This window comes from Bombyx mori, chromosome 24 (assembly GCF_030269925.1).
Source record: "Bombyx mori chromosome 24, ASM3026992v2".
Taxonomy (NCBI): domain Eukaryota; kingdom Metazoa; phylum Arthropoda; class Insecta; order Lepidoptera; family Bombycidae; genus Bombyx; species Bombyx mori.
In genome coordinates this window covers 2257826-2275240 of record NC_085130.1, presented here as the reverse complement: position 1 = coordinate 2275240, position 17415 = coordinate 2257826, and the positions used below count along the sequence as shown (strand labels likewise).

At 39.7% G+C, this 17415-nt stretch overlaps 1 protein-coding gene across 1 annotated transcript in view; it reads left to right on the top strand.

Moving 5' to 3' along the window:
* Window positions 1-17415, top strand: part of LOC101739440 (limbic system-associated membrane protein) — a 170795-nt gene that overhangs the window by 69126 nt on the left and 84254 nt on the right. The gene's annotated exons all lie outside the window — the stretch shown is intronic.

The window sequence follows — 17415 nt, the reverse complement described above, 5'->3', positions numbered from 1 at the left end:
GTTATTTCGGTAGGATGAACACGTTAGCATTGTGTCGAGAATTAAAATTGAAAGTTCAGTGTGGGACGTTGCCTTTTTGTATTCCGTACACCCACCGGCGTGAAGATAAAGATCGAGTTGTCGATTCGGTGTTGACAAATTAGATTTATTGCTGAAGCATTTCGGAGGAGCGTTGGTGGATTATGGGTTTGTTCAACTGCAGGTAAAGGAGCGATGTGCTTGTTGACGGCTTCTGTTGATTGATGTTTATTGAAGCAAGAAGAAGCAGGGTTGCGAAGCTTAGGCAGTTGTTAGGGGTGGCGTTATGTCGCGAAAGAGGAACGCTGTTCTATTATGGATGGTCTGACAGCCGCTTTGTAATATGATTGAAAGTTCGACCTAATATCTTGCGAATATAAAATATAACTGCGAACAAATCACGCATGGTCATCCGCCCCAATATCCCTGTGTTATGGGTAGGAGAGACTGATAAACATACTTATAAACGTTTAAATATATCCATATATAGATATAAAGATCAAACAAACCTGTCTTAAACTGTTCTTCATGCAATCTTTGTTGATGTGCGAATAGAACCCGCGACCCTAGGCGTAACAGTCTGAGGCGCTAACTACAGCACCAAAAAGTCGGTCAGTGAATGTGACGTTTTACGCTAGTTACGCCGCGGAGTCTACTCATTTATTATTCTTCTTCTCACTCGGATACTCTTGTCAGAGTGCTCGTGATGACGTATATGCAGAAGCACTTGTTAGGTCGCTTATGCTTCCGAGGACCACCCTCCAGGCAATGCGCTTCCAGGTATGTTGGTTCGAAACCTTTCGCATACGTTCGACCATAGTAGACTCAGTTGCCTTCTTTATTAGGTCAGTCAAGCGAGTTGTTGATCGGCCGGGTGATCTTCTGCCTTTTAGACCTTGGACTACAAGTCTCTCCATCGAGTTCTTTTTTCTGGGCATGTGACCAAAGAACTTTACAACCCTTAGTGGTACAGTTAACGAAAATCGGTCTTTGATACCAAATTCCTTGAGGATGAATTTCGGCAGCGACTTGGCTCTGCCGCTGGCATTGCTGAAGTCCATGGGTGACGGTAACCACTCACCATCAGGTGATTCGTATGCTCGTCTGCCAACACGGACAATAAAAAAAAAAGGATGCATTACTGCGGAATGAGGAGTGCGGATGCATCTATTGTTATGAAGGAAAAAATGTGCCTTACCTAAGGTGAGCTGTACGTTGATGATCAATGTGGAAATTTCAATTTTATTATTTACAGTGAGCTTTTATTGGTTTGTTGATTTCATCGACTTCAAGATGTCGGATTAATATTAAATAATCGCACACGTAATCGGGCCGAAGGATAAGAAATTTTACCGTGTTTTTTTAAGGTTCTAAACTATACTATCGGTTTAACTGCAATAGTTCAAAGCTATTATTATTACATTGGAATTACGGTTATCTTTTTTTTAGTTCTTCAACAAGGAAGCAATAGCAATATGTAACCGCCGCTGATTGACACTGGCAATACCATGGGCGCCGCCGCGTCGCAAACAACCCTAAAATACTCCCCTAAAGCGTAACAATTCTGTTTTTTAAGCAGGCTATCAATTATAACACTGCGGTGACAATGCTAACAACTGCCCTTTCTAGACATTATCTCGGCATTAAGATTAAACATTTAGATAAAACACAACCACTTCGTATGATTCATCTCCTAGAAATCCCCAAATGCTGGTGACCAGATTAGCTCTCAATGAAATCTATAAAAAATCTCCGTTTTTTCCTTCTTAAATGTATGCTAAAACCGTCATAGTATATTTCCCAGATTCGTTGCTATGTCGATTTAAAAAAAAAAAAACAACTAAATGACGTCATACAACATGGCGGTCTACATCTGTTGCGTTTGAATCGCGTGGTTATATCGTTCAATATTTTCATTTATAGTTAGGGGGACGCCTGTGGCGTGAATTTACTAAATTAAACATTTGTTTTCATAATTGGTTGTGTTTCAATGGTTCTGTAGTCTATACGGAACAGGGAAAGCATTTTTAGAGAATTACCGGTGGTCTTATGAGCCCGCGCGGGTAGGTATCACCATCCTGCCTATTTCTACCGTGAAGCAGTAATGCGTTTCGGCTTGAAGGGTGGAGCAGCCGTTGTAACTATACTTGAGACCTTAGAACTTATATCTCAAGGTGGGTGGCGTATTTACGTCATAGATCCAGTAACTACTTCACACCAGGTGGGCTGTGAGATCGTCAACACATCCAAGCAATAAAAAATTTTTACCATCACTGAATCCGGTATTCGACTCTCCTTATACAGTTCATGCAACTTTCGCAATTCAACCATAACGTCCAAACTACGGGTCCTGTTCAAAAGTGCTGGCGATTGCTCTCGAAATGGCCATGTTAATGACAGATACAGAGCATTTAAGCTGCCCGAAAGCTGCTGGTCGATTTTTTTTTCATCCTTCCTATTCTGATAGCCTTGAGAGGCTATTTCAGCGTTACCTTAACTAGTAGGTGAGCTCACGGGTTCAAACCGGGTGTGTTGCTAATACTGGCCCTAGCAAGAGCAGTGCTTCGCAGAATCTACCACCGGATCGGAAACGCGACCCACTGAGAAGATCCGGCGAGAAACTCAGTGGGCTGTATCTGTGGGTTAATTGGCTCGTCGAGCCCTTCGTCGCAAGCGACGGGTTCGACGAGGACGGTGACCGGTGCTTGTGGTACCTAAAAGCACCGTTAATGGATCGGGAGGATCCGTAATGACGTGTTAGCCGATCGTAAACAGAATACAACAAAACAATTGATCGAATCACACTCTGTTATCTTGCAACAAACAAAGTGCCTTCAAATTTAATGCCTTTTATAACTCATACAAACAATCTTAGTCCAGTTTTGTGTTTACTGAAGGTATTAAATTGGATCGTAAAATTTAAGTAACGCAAACAATTCATAAAAGGGCTTTATTAATGACAGATAAAGGCTAAATTTGGATGTACTACGTGCTCGTCGCATGCGTCTTGTAGATTTCGGGAAGAGTTTTTCTTTAAATTGTCTTCAATTCAGTAAAAATCACACATTTTGTTAGTATCACTTATAATCTATGTTAGTAATTTAAACACATTAATATCTGACTCCATTTATTGCTATTTTTTTTCAATCTTTTCTAAGTGCCTGCTGGATCTTCTTCTTCTTGCTTCAGTTTCCTCAACACTGAGGGTCGTGACCATCTCCTCGCAACAAGAGTTTATTCCGGATCATTCCACGGCATTTGCCTCTATCTGCTATCGAGTGTAGAGCATCGTGAACTGTGGTGTCGAGGGTAGTGCGGATCTGGTCAGTCCAACGTTTCGGGCCCCTACCTCGTGGTCTTTTTTCGTCCATATGCTGCAAAGGCCATTAAATGGCAGTCCCTCCTTGCTATCCTAATCTTGCTTGATATGATGCTCAAAAGACGTGGCACTTTTTTCCGTAGAGCAAAATCGTTTCTCGCTTATTCATTGAAACATATAATGAATACGCAGAATCAAATTAATTAGATTAAATGGTAATCGATTGGGATAAAGTTAGGAGTAAGGAGATGAGATGAAATATCGTCCCTGAAAAACGGAGGAACTTTACTGAGACTTTTAAAAACGGGAGTTTTAGTGACACATATTTGAAGAGTATAGATCTTCTCAGTGGGTCGCGATTCTGATGCAATGGCTCTAGCTAAGGCCAGTGCTAGTAATTCCCTCAGGTTGAGCCTGAGAGCTCACCTACCGGTTCGCGCGAATTCGGAATATGTCGTCGTGGCCTAAAGGATAAAACGTCCGGTGCATTCGTATCTAACGATGCAACGGTGTTCGAATCCTGCAGACGGGTACCAATGAAATACGTACCTAAGAAATGTTCACGATTGACTTCCACAGTGAAAGAATAACATAGTGTAATAAAAATCGAACCCGCAAAAAATTTAATTTGCCTAATTACTGGTGGTAGGACCTGCCTGAATGCTTTTCGGTTTGAAGATTGGGGCAGCCTTTATGACTATACTGAGACCTTAGAACTTATATCTCAAGGTGGGTGACGCATTTACGTCGTAGATGTCTATAGGCTCCAGTAACCACTTAACACCAGGTGGGCTGTGAGCTTGTCCAAGTATCTAAGCAATAAAAAAGCCCCTTAAGCTACCAACGATTAGTTGGGAAAAAATGCCTAATTTTAAATGTGTTACTACAATCCAGAGGACTTTTACTACAGCCTCACTAAGCCGTCCTCCGGGACTCGCTCATAAATTCATACTTAATAAACAAAAACCAAATCATTCGCCGCCCGTTCAAGGTACCTATATCAAAATTAAAATGAAAAGAAAAAACACAAAAACGGCCAAAAGAATTCGTGTCATAAAAGTTATTGTTCTTTGATAAAAACACAGGGATGCTGTTTTTATGAACAGACACCTGCTGGGTTCGCCTTTAGATGAATCTTAAAGTGGGACGCTTAAATTCTTACACATGATAACGCGTGGTTCTTATAAGGCATATTTTTTGACAAATTTTTTGGGACTTACTCGTCTTTTTTTATAGCTTAGATGGATGGACGAGCTCCCGGCCCACCTGGTTTTAAGTGGCTGCCGGAGCCCTCAGACATCTACAACTTACCACCACCCATCTCAAGACACGAGTTGTAAGGTCTCAGTTTCAACAGTACAACAGCTGCTTCACCCTTCAAACCGAAACCCCTTTTATGGGCTTTGTAGACATAAAAGCATATTCTGATGGTGATCTTTTACGTTTATGGATGTCAGCTATGTTAGAGGTACAGCCAAGTTGCTGCCTATTGCCGAGTACTCTCCACAAGCCTCGTTTGAAGAAGGACATGTCATAGCACTCGGGAAACACCGTAGAGGGGAGCTCATTCCAAAGCCGGTTGGAACGTGCCAAAATAAGTCTCTGAAAACGCACTGTCGAAGGATGCAGTAATTCTAAATAGTACGGAAGATAGTATGTTTTTTTTTCTCATACCTATGCTGATGGCCTTGAGAGGCTGTTTCAGTTTCGCCCTAAAATAGAGAAGAGCTCACGGGGCTCAAGCCGGAGTGTTGCTAACACTAGCCCTAGCAAGACGAGTGCTTCGCTGAATCTACCACCGGATCGGAAATGCGACCCACTGAGAAGATCCGGGTTAATTCGCTCGTCGAGCCTTTCGTCGCAAGCGAAGGGTTCGACGAGGACGGTGACCTGTGATAGTATGGATGCTCTAGTGGCGGTAGGTCCAATTGAACTGCGCGATTGAACATTTTATTATTATGTCTACAAGTTACTTGTAGTAGGGCATCTTGTGAGCCCGCAATGGTAGGTACCAACACCCTGCCTATTTCTGCCGTGACGCGTTTCGGTTTGAAGGTTGGGGAAGCCATTTGTAAGATTTGATTTCCAAATACAGTACCATAACAGTACATACATATACAGTACCGACTGCCAAATGTACTTCCCATTCTTTACCACAGGTGTCGTAAAGGCGACCAAGAGATTTACTGTAAATTAGGCATCAGCATTCTCCCAGTACTGAATCAGCGTTCGCCAACCGACATTCTCTGCTGGGACACGGGTAACTCCATCCCAACTATTTTTGCTGTTAAGCCCGCAATACTTTAACTTCTACCTGTCCTGGTAAAGCTGGAAAGGCCTCCGGGCCACTAGTAATCTTTCGATAATAAAAAAGGATGTGTGGTGTGGTGGGACACCGGATAGGAACGAAGTTCCTTATTATAAAAATATTGATTTTAAATTCTATTCGAGGTATAAAGAAAATAATTATTCGGGTATACATTTTTATTATGATTTTTTTACTGATAAAAAAAGACTACTTTACAAAGTTATAAACTTTATTTTATTCACAATGATTTATAAAAAATATATAATATTTTTTTACGTTATTACAAAGTTAAGTCGTACACTATGTGCATTACTAATATAAATCTTACATTACGGATGATTTTTCCCGGCCAGGGTACCCCTCCGCATCGTCCCTTAGGGAACTTCGTTCCAAAAAATCTTGGACATCTATTTCTCTCTTTCTTTCTCTCTCTCAGCCCAATTTTACGGTCATTAAAAACGGTACGTTGATATTGGAACGCAATTAGTCCTAATTATCGGATGGAGACATCTATAAACGTCACTTGTCACTCCATTTGTAAGATTTACAGCTGTCATTTAAGTGGAAATGTACACGAGAAAGCCATCAAACCTTTATTAGTGCTTAACGAAAGCAATTCACGACTCTGCAAAAAGACAAAAGGAAACGATCAAATTGAATTTTATATTTTCGCGTTAACGAATTTAAGGTTCGTTTTCGCTTGGCATGTATTTTGTGAGTGGTAGCTGTATTGTTGAATGTCAAAAAACGATAAAATCGGTACTGCGAGTGCTCATTTCGTGTAATCTTTAAATTTGTGAACACAAAGTCGGCATTTATTTCTTTTTTCTCGCGTTTTTTTGTCCGAATTTCTAAGTCGTGTTACCTGCTAAGGTAAACTTTGTGTGGCTTCCATTATAAAAAAAATGCTCTTGAAACTAAGCCGGTAGAGTTGAATATTGTCTGATTCACTAAAGTTACCGCAGCGTTTTCTGGCAATTCAAATTGACTTTGGCGCCGAATAAATACGTTTAGTTTTTATTGCACAGATAAAAGGGTGAGAGATAAAATACCTTGTCGCGAAAATTAAGGCACTGGGTTAGAAATTCTTAAGACGGCGTAATAGAATTTATGAAAATTTAATACTTTCTTTACATTTAAAAAAAATAGAACAAAAACTTCGACTTAGGGCCCAAAGAAAGGGCTGGTAGTACTTTTCTCCTGTGTTATAAACGTTGAACACATACTCTTAAGGGACTAGAATATTGGATTATCCAACTAATATTCGGCTCGGAATTCCCTCCATGCCCTTACCTAAGCACTAAGACACGTGCCACTTCAAACAAGGCTTGGAGCGGTTTAGCTTTGCGACTCCTTTAGGTAAGCATTTACTGGACTGCATTTGAAGACTCTTTTACTGGTGGTAGAACCTCTTGTGAGTCCGCGCGTGTAGGTACCACCACCCCACCTATTTCTGCCGTGAAGCAGTAATGCGTTTCGATTTGAAGCGTGCAGGCGTTGTAACTATACTTGAGAACTTAGAACTTATCTCAAGGTAGGTGGTGCATTTACGTCGTAGATGTCTATGGGCTCCAGTAACCACTTAACACCAGGTGGGCTATGAGCTCGTCCACCCATCTAAGCAATAAAAAAAAGACAGCTAGAAAACTTCAAAGAAACTAGGTCACACGAGGAACTCAACCCAGCTCCCGTGGTTCCGTAGATTAAGTTCCATAATCAATCACTAGAAGATCAAATTAAGGACGATGCTGTTTGCGGTGACGAATCTTGCACACACATCACTCCCAAACGCAAATGCAGCAATCGATCGATTTCACAAACAGCCTACCCATTGATTAGCGTATCTTGAAAAATATCTACTTTCGTATTTAGCATCAACTACGAATCATGAAACGTGATGGATCGTTTAGCGTTACGTTATGTCCTGCTCATGAATTGGCACGAGGGCTTTTTTGTTATATTTTGGAATGCCCGACGATAAAGAAGTCATCGAATCTTTGGATATTCTATCAAAATGTTTTTCGTGTAAATAGACCTCTCACGCGCCTAAAGAAGTTTCACTTCAAAAACCAAAGAACAATAAATACTATTTAGTAAACACAAAACAAGATTTAAATACGAATATCTATAACATTGTGGGGTATAAGACAAAGGGAGGATCTTCCGTCGGGCCAAGGGCGGATCCAGGGGGGGGGTCATGGGGTCATGACCCCCCCTGAGCTGGTTCCAGGACCTAGATGGACCACATATTGAACATAATGATTTTAGGACACAATATATTGTTGCTCCTTAATTAATTTAATATATTAAAATAACTTTGTATGATAGCAAATGTTTGGGAACGAACGCATTGAAAATTTGAATTTTACCGCGCCACACTCGCGCGCGCTTGTCGACTACGTAAAGTCTAACTAGGCCTAACCTCAATCGGAATCGGAACGAATAAACTTCAACATATCATAACATAGTTCTAAGTTAAAAAACTAAAATTTCTTTCTAGCTTTAATGTGCTTATAAGTGTACCTTTATAAGTATTCTTAAAAATTGTTACTGTAAATTCATTAATTACAAGAAATGGTAAGTAATCAGTTTGTCATTATCCCAGTGTGTGTGTTTTAAGTTAAATGTTATTGTTGTTAATGCTCATAAAGTACCCCATAGGTAGATATGTAGGTACCTACTAACTGAAAGAGTCCTGCGTGACTTATGTACCTACTTATATATATTTTTTGGACGAGAGAGATTGAAGAGCATAAGGTTACTGACCCAACCTAATAAAATCTTAGATAAATTCACACAATGAAATCAAGTGTATCGTCGTGACCACATTGATTTTAATGCTTTTAAAAATAAAAGCTTTTAAATGTGTACAAGTTATTATGTGTTAAGTTTTTCAAGTGTACAATAAAGAATAAATATTTTTAAGTACAGTACTTACGTACATTAATAAAATACCTACTTTTTACTTGTATCTATTGTTATCAAAATTAAATTATAAGTTCTTGATTTGACTATGACTATGTGACCCCCTCCTGGCACCAAAGCTGGATCCGCCCTTGCGTCGGGCGGGTGATATTGCTCGGTAGACCGATGGTCCGAATGTTGTTCTTTTTCCTACCTATTCTAGTAACCTCGAGGGGTTATTCTAGATTCACCGAGCTAGTAGGTGAGCTCACGGGGCTCAAACCAGGAGTGTTGCTAACACTAGTCCTAGCAAGAGCAGTGCTTCGCAGAATCTACTACCGGATCGGAAACGAGACCCACTGAGAAGATCCGGCAAGAAACTTAGTGTCTATGGGTTAATTTACTCGTCGAGCACTTCGCCACAAGCGACGGGTTCGGCGAGGACGGTGACCGGTGCTCGTGGTACCTAAAAGCACCGTTAATGGAGGATCCGTAATGACGTGCGGCTGGTTGATGTTCGGAACTTGCATATATGCAAGCTTCTATTGAAAATATCGTAAGCGAGATTCAGGCGTCTGTCAAATATCTTGTGTTCTATGATCGCTACCGCAACAATATAATGATATTTAACATATAACATAATCTTTAATATTTAATGATATTTCTGAAATGAATATACTGTCAAGTAATTTACTAGTTCACTCGACCCTCGGTCTTATTTAAGGCATCTGTTACTTAGCTCATCTTACTGTGCTTTTCTAGCATTTTCTAGCCTCGGTTGAGGAATATTTCATAATGCTCAGAAAATATGCACTAGAATTTGCAATGCCAGGTGGTATGATCCAAAAACGAACTCTTGAAATGCACTGCGGGTGAGTCCATTCAGGTAGTGGACACGAAATATGTTGTGGTGTTAGCTATAAAAAAAAATACCAAAACTATTGAAGCAGCAATGGTACACTAGAGTATATAATTTCATAGGAATAAAGCTTTACAAAGCTCGCGCGTCCGTCAGCTGCGCCCGGTGCTCTTCCTAAAACAGACGTAAATCTATTTCTGAAGCGTGCCGCCCGACGGTGACCATGATTCGGGAATGCTTTGGACGAATTCCGGACTGAAGGAATTGAAGTATTTATTAACTACTAACTGACCCGGCAGACTTCGTAGTGCCTTAATCGATAAATAAAAGACACATCAAGGGGACACATCAAAGGAAAAACAAAATTGTTATTTTTGTATTTAATTCCGAGCATTTTCATATTTATCTACCTTTTAAAACTTCTCTGGACTTCGACAAATAATTCAAGATCAAAATTAGCCAAATCGGTCCAGCTGTTCTCGAGTTTTAGCGAGACTAACGAACAGCGATTTATTTTTATATAATATATAGATAGATAGATAATGTCGCCTTAGGACCAAAGTATTCGTTTGTTACAGCGTCTAGAGGTTGTTACAAGACATGGTAATAGTTTAAAAAGACTTAAGATTTGTAAGATTTGTGACGTAAAACTAAAAATTACTAAACTTAGTATTATTTCATTATCGATTAGAGAGAGTATAAAATAAAAGGGGAAAAGGCCTAGGGGTGGACGTCCCAAACGATGGTTGGACCAAATAGCCGAGGAACTGAAAATACCTGTCAGCGACGCACTCCACCAATATACAGAACGGGGTCGATGGAGACAGCTGGTTGACGGAATCAAACGGAGTCACGATCCTCAGCAATGTGGGACCGATCGAAGAGAGAGAAAGGGAGTGACTATAAAAATAAAGTATTCCTTACCATTCGTGTTTGGATGGGGGGTTGCTAATAAAGATAGACAACAATGTTAAAAGAGACTTATGCCAATAGGCACACTGAGCTGAGAGAGATTCTGTAAAATATACAAAGATTGAATCAAATGTCCTAAAAGTCCCTAATAAAGGACTCATTGATTGATTGATTGATTGATTGATTGACCATTCATGTTAGTAAATGCTTATAACTCCCGTTTCGATGCAATGGAATATTTGTCAGAAAATTATCCGTAAATTTGTTAAAATTTTGGTCAAGCTACGCAGACATCAATACGCATACCTCGATATTCACAATTGATACCCACCCATAGAGCATCGCACAATGCTTTTGTGCGTATAACTTTACTTAGTAATTGCATAGAATCATTTTTGGATGTTTCTAGAAATTTCTTTTAAATTATTGAAATGGTTGTATCCTGTTCGTTGTTTGTATGTATTTATGTTTCTATTTTGTTTAAAGTTCTTAGTTTTTTTTTCCCTATCTATGCTGATAGCTTTAAGAGGCTATTTCAGCATCTTGACGTGTAGGTGAGCTCACGGGACTCAAACCGGAAGTGTTGCTAGCACTGGCCCTAGCAAGAACAGTGCTTCGTAGAATCTATCACCGGATCGGAAACGCGACCCACTGAGAAGATCTGGCGAGAAACTGGGCTGTGCTGTGGGTTAATTTACTCGTCGAGCCCTTCGTCGCAAGCAACGGGTTCGACGAGAACGATGACCGGTGCTTGAGGTACCTAAAAGCATCGTAAATGGATCTGGAGGATCTGTAATGACGTGCGGTTGGTTGTTGTTCGGAACTTGCATATATGCAAGCTGATATTGAAAACGTCGTAAGCGAGATTCAGGCATCTGTTAAATATCTTATGTTCTATGATAGCTACCGCAACAATATAATGATATTTAATATATAATAATTATATAAAACTTAAATTCAACGAGGACGGTGACCGGATAGAACCAGATACAATAAAAGCTTAGTTTTCTCATTTTACTCTAACTCTTTCAACTCTAAGCTCACTGTTTCCAATGGTTCTCCTAAAATATTTTCTTCGGATATTAGTGAGTTGTAGACATAATGAAATATAAATAGTTTCACGACTCAGTCTGGTGTTTTTTTATTGTCATTACATTATTTCGGACGGCAGAGCTATTGTTATCCTTCGATATTATGCTTCGATTTCGTTACGATACTGCTATAAAGCATGACCGTAAAAAATTGCAAGATTGAACTGTAAAAGTACTGTATAATCCTATATATAATATAATACTATATCCTAATATAATCTATATAATCCTATAGCTATATAATCTCCTCGTATTATCCTAGTTACATTTACCGGGCCACCCATACAATGACGTCACATCGAACTGGTTACTATCAATCTCCGCAACCTAAGGGTTAAAGTATCCCAGTCAAAATTTGTATCATTAAAGGAATATTTAAGTTGAATAATGTTTTCGAAGCCACAAATTAAAGTACCCTACTTTTCGGGACCACCTACATCAAGTACTGTTGCGTGCAAAAGTGCTTAACAGTAAAGATCTTCGAAGCATAAATAAAATTCATTATACGAATCGAGTTATTAGACGTTATATGTTACCAGACCCAAGATCCCGCGGTAGGTCCAAGAAATTCTAATTGGATGTGGTAAAGACCGATGTGGAAGATAACCTCACCCAAAAGGATGCCGAAGACCGGGCAAAGTGGAGGAATTTAAATAGGAAAGTGGAGCTTGGCACTAAGCCGGGAAAACGCTTGGAAGAAGAAGAAGATACGAACGTTATTTTGTTCGTTGAAATTCAGCTTAAGGCGATAATTTCTTTACACTTAAGTCTTCGATGGTACATTCACAGAGCCTAAAATTATATACTGGAGATGTGTGACCCACATTGTTCTTTTTGATATATTAATGACGAATGCTCTATAAAAAATCTGAAATAGTGCGTATGATCACACATTTCTTTGATTTCGTGAGAGAAATTAGTTATACCAAGAACGGGAAAATTTTATATAGGGATACACATTAAGTAGGCTTAAGTTATTAATTTGTGTGTTAAAATGAGACAAAAATTAACCTAGTTCCTGAACGATAAATACTTAATTCAGCTGATTTTATTGCCACAGCTCTTACTAGGGCTAGTGTTAGCAAATTCTCTTAGCCCGTGAGCTCACCTACCAGTCTGCGAGAAACTTGGCTACCTTGGCTACCGCGAATAGGTAGGAAATTAAAATTTAAAAAAAGGTTATTACTTCATTGTAGAAGTGGTTCGTGAGCACGTATGCCCATGAGGTCGTATAATTTAGACCATAACAACGACAGATGCACCCAGTCATGTTTCCAAGAAAGGTGAGATAATGCAAGGACGATAAAGGATCTTCATTGTGTGTAGAACAGCCGTTATTTTGTGATAAAACACGATAAATAAACAATGAATGTGAACGTCTCTGTAAATTTTTTTATCTAGAGGCCAATATTCATTCCGTAGGTACTTAATGAACAATATAGTGGAATAACACTTCACTGTTTAATTTACTTTAGAAATTTTCTTCTTAAAGGTGGCTGCCCCATCCTTCAAACCAAAACACATTAGTGCTTCACGGCAGAAATAGGCAGGGTGGTGGTACCTACCCGTGCGGACTCACAAGAGGTTCTACCACCAGTGATAACGCAAATTATAATTTTCTGGGTTTGATTTTTATTACACGATGTTATTCCTTCGCCGTTGAAGTCAATCGTGAACATTGATTGAGTACGTATTTCATTAGAAAAATTGGTACCCGCCTGCGGGATTCGAACATCGGTGCATCGTTCAACACGAATGCACCGGACGTCTTATCCTTTAGGCTACAACAACTCACTACACGTAAGCACGAGATGCGTAGCCAGAAGAGAAGAAGCGCCGGGTGGTAAAACTAACTACTAATCACAAGATTACTTGGCCAGGAGTTAAGGAGGAATCATCATCATCATCGTCATCAACAGCCCACAGTCGTCCATTGCTGGACATAGGCCTCTCCCAATCCACACCACTGAGCTCGGTCTGCGGCTCTCCTCATCCACTTCTTGCCGGCCTCCGTGCGGAGGTCATGGCACCATCTAGCCAGGGGGCGTCCCACGTTACATCAAGGAGGAAGAAACATCTTTATTAGGACGATAATTTAATAATAAACAATTAGAAAATGAAGTCATAAATCAAACCTTTAATAATGCATGAAAATTTACGACAGAGAAAGTGTTCAAGCAAACTAACATCAAATGGAAATCGAAAGTGTTGATTAACTGTTTGGCTTAAGGCAACAGTTACTTGTCGCTTTCGTGGTAACACTTAATCTGGCGGGCTAGTGAGAGACGAGAGATATGACCTTGCAACTATCCAAGTATTTGGGGACACGGATTTCTGAATGGACGACCCAGATTCAATTCAGAAGGGATTCCTTCACTAAATCAATTCAGAAGCATGACTCTGTAGCAGCCCACGGGTTGATCGAATGGAAGAACGAAAACTGGATAGATATGTTTGTTCTGGGTTAGTTTTTACTGGTGGTGGGACCTCTTGTGAATCCGCGCGGGTAGGTACCACCACTCTGCCTATTTCTGCCCTGAAGTAGTAATGCGGTTTGATGGGTGGGGCAGCAATTGTAACTATACTTGAGACCTTAGAACTTGTATCTCAAGGTGGGTGGCGCATTTACGTTGTAGATATTTATGGGCTTCAGTAACCACATAACACGAAGCAGTAATGGACGTTTGAAGGGTGGGAGCAGCCGTTGTGAAGAGAACTAAGACTTACGTTTGTCTCAAAGTGGGTTTTTTGTTGCCCATGTAGGCACACGAGCATACGGCCTGATGGTCGGTGGTTACCGTTGCCCATGGACTTCAGCAATGCCAGGTGCAGTGTCAAGCCGCTGCCTACCCTGGTGGCATTTACATTGATCATCGGCTCCAGTAACAGTACAGATGCGCTGGAATTTATACATATAAATAAAATTTGAGTGTCTGTTTGTAATAGTGAAATAACCGCTTTTTACTACATACATATGAAAATAATACGGTACATACACCAAAATAACATTATTTACAATTTTTGTCTGTCTGTTTGTCCCGGCTAATCTCTAGAACGGCTAGACCGATTTTGACGAGACTTTCACTAATAGGTAGTTCACGATATAAGGAGTTACTTAGGCTACTTTTTTTAGACTAGCTTCGCCTCGCGGCGTCACTCGCGATACGACAATAACCTCGGGTACAATCGCGGGACTCGGCTATCAATAATAAAATTTAATATTTCCGAAGCGAAGCGAAGGCGGGTCGCTAGTCCATAAATAAAAATACTAAAAGCCGTGAGTGAAATCATGAAACAATTATTTAAATATTATCTTTGTACCAGAATGCCTTTCATTATATTTAGATTTACTTAACCCGGCACTAAACCTTGCACCTCTAAATTAAAATCCCATAAAGATGCTGTGTCACCCGATAAACCAAATTAAAAATAGTGCCTTCCCATCAAAGTGTTCTTTCTCGTTCCAACGAAAGGCGTTGATCGTCTGTTCTTGTCGCACTCAGTCTGGGATCCAAAGTCATTATATTTATTACGTTAGTAAAATGTAATGCATCGTCGTAATGTCTGGTCAGTCGATGAGAAGCTGATGTTTTAACAATTCGATTTTCAAACTTGAGTCAATTTTGATTAATTTTCTTTATTGTTTAACTTATTAAAAGGAATTGGAATAATTGAAATATTAGTAATTCCAATCGTTTTTATTTTATAAAAATTTTATGAACAGATATGAGTAGAAGGGTTATTTTGATAATATCCTGAAAAGCATCCCACGCTTTTTTACAATAAAATCATTTTTTTCTTATATTATTTTTAATTCAAATTTATTAAAATTTATTTTCTATTTTTTAGTTGGGTTTTCTATGAAAGCGTATTTTGTTAGTTTTTTTAAACTATTATTTATTTTGTTGTATTTATTGTTTTGTAGTTTTTTTTTGTGTACAATAAAGAAAAACTCTCTCTTCTATTTCTCTCAAGATGCCACCGGATTTTAAGGCTCTGGTATCAATACGCGTCGGCATCTATTAGATCAGCGCCGAAAAACTCGTCCCATCAAATCCGATCTCGCCGCGAGTAAAGGTCGTATCTCTATTGACGATCAAACGAAGTTCGCGGCTCTTTGAAGTCAGACCGAAGTCCCTTACGTTGAGAATTTACCGTCCTCCGACGCGACCGCTCTCGACCGGTCCGAGTAATAATGATCCAGAATGATAGCTTCGTTTATATGTTGTACTAGCGACCCGCCCTCGCTTCGCTTCGGAAACATTAAATTTTATTATTGATAGCTGAGTAACCGCGATGTAACCCGCGGTTATTGTCGTACCGCGGATGACGCCGCGAGGCGAAGCTACTCCATATATCATCAGCTACCTATCAGTGAAAGTCCCGTCAAAATCGGTCCAGCCGTTCCAGAGATTAGCCGGAACAAACAAACAGACAGACAAAAATTGTAAAAAAATATATTTTGTTGTATATATGCATGTAGTAAAAAGCGCTTATTTCAATCTTACAAACACACACTCCATTTCAATTTAACCAAATTTCAACGATATTTGACGTTGTTTTATTTTTTTTAATAAAAGAACACTTATTGCGGCATAACTATAATAGTTAGTTATAATAGTAACATATTATTATGCTGTCGCGACACTTTTTCTAAATAATTATCTGTTCTACAAAGTCGTAGTACATTATTTTATTCTATCATCAATAGTTTTCGCAGGGCAGGCGATGTAAAGAATATTTTAGGTAATTTTTTTACACCTTGGTTTTACGTTATTGGAGTTCTAGTAAGGATCCTTAATTTTTTTCAAAAAAGATTATAGCTATAGAAACATTTGCTATATGACGTCACTTGTGGTCGTATGGGGTTGCCTCGTCAGTCGAATCATACACAGTGCTATGAACGAGTTAGTGGTCTGTTATAAGTCAAAATTTCCGCATCACAATACTGAATATCAGTACCGATATTTTCAAAATTTCTGGCCTTAATGAATACAAGGAAAGAATAACACATTCTTGGGCTGCGTTTAAATAAATTAAACATCGGAAATATAAATATTTATTTTCTCGCAACACAGACAAGGTCATTAAGTCTCGCACAGCTGTTTAGACGAATATTACGCAATGCATCTCGTACATAGTCCAGTGAACGTATACTATATTATAGAATATTATAGAACACTTTTTTCCCCTACCTATGCTGATAGCCTTGAGAGGCTATTACAGCTTCGCCCTAACATGTAACAGCGAACCCTAGCAATAGCAGTGCTTCGCAGAATCTACCACCGGATCGGAAACGCGACCCACTGAGAAGAACCGGCGAGAAACTCAGTGGGCTGTGTCTATGGGTTAATTCGCTCGTCGAGGCCTTCGTCGCAAGCGACGGGTTCGACGAGGACGGTGACCGGTGCTTGTGGTACTTAAAAGCACCGTTAATGGATCGGGAGGATCCGTAATGACGTGTTTTGGGCGACGTCGACTACTTACTATTCGGTCTACAGGATCGGGTATGTAATTCCCAGCGGCCACGACAAGAGGGTTTTCATGTCGTGCCGCCTTCTCAAAGTGGCGCAATGATGCCGACTGTACATACTTACTGACTGAGTCTAAAAGACTATGTAGTTAAAATTACTTTTGTAGTTACTACTCTCCCTCTCTCTCTCTTTCTCTCTCTCTCTGTCTCCCCCTCTGTACATTTACTACTCGATCAAAGTTATTAATGCCATACGCCATAGTCGATTGTTTTTTCTTTTTACGCAAAACGAATGCTCCACGCAAATGGGTAGGCCGTAGTACGCAAACGGATGCCTACATTCAGCCCTGAAGTCGATAATAAAAGAACCGCCCGTATAAACGTCAAAACCCAAAAGAATTTATGAAAACATGTCTAGATATTATATGTATTTTCGTGCAATAAAAATATTTCGTAAATCGATCGTCCCAGTTACCACCGGTTACGGCTTCCGAGCCGAGCTATTCATCTCGGCAGCCATTAATATAACCA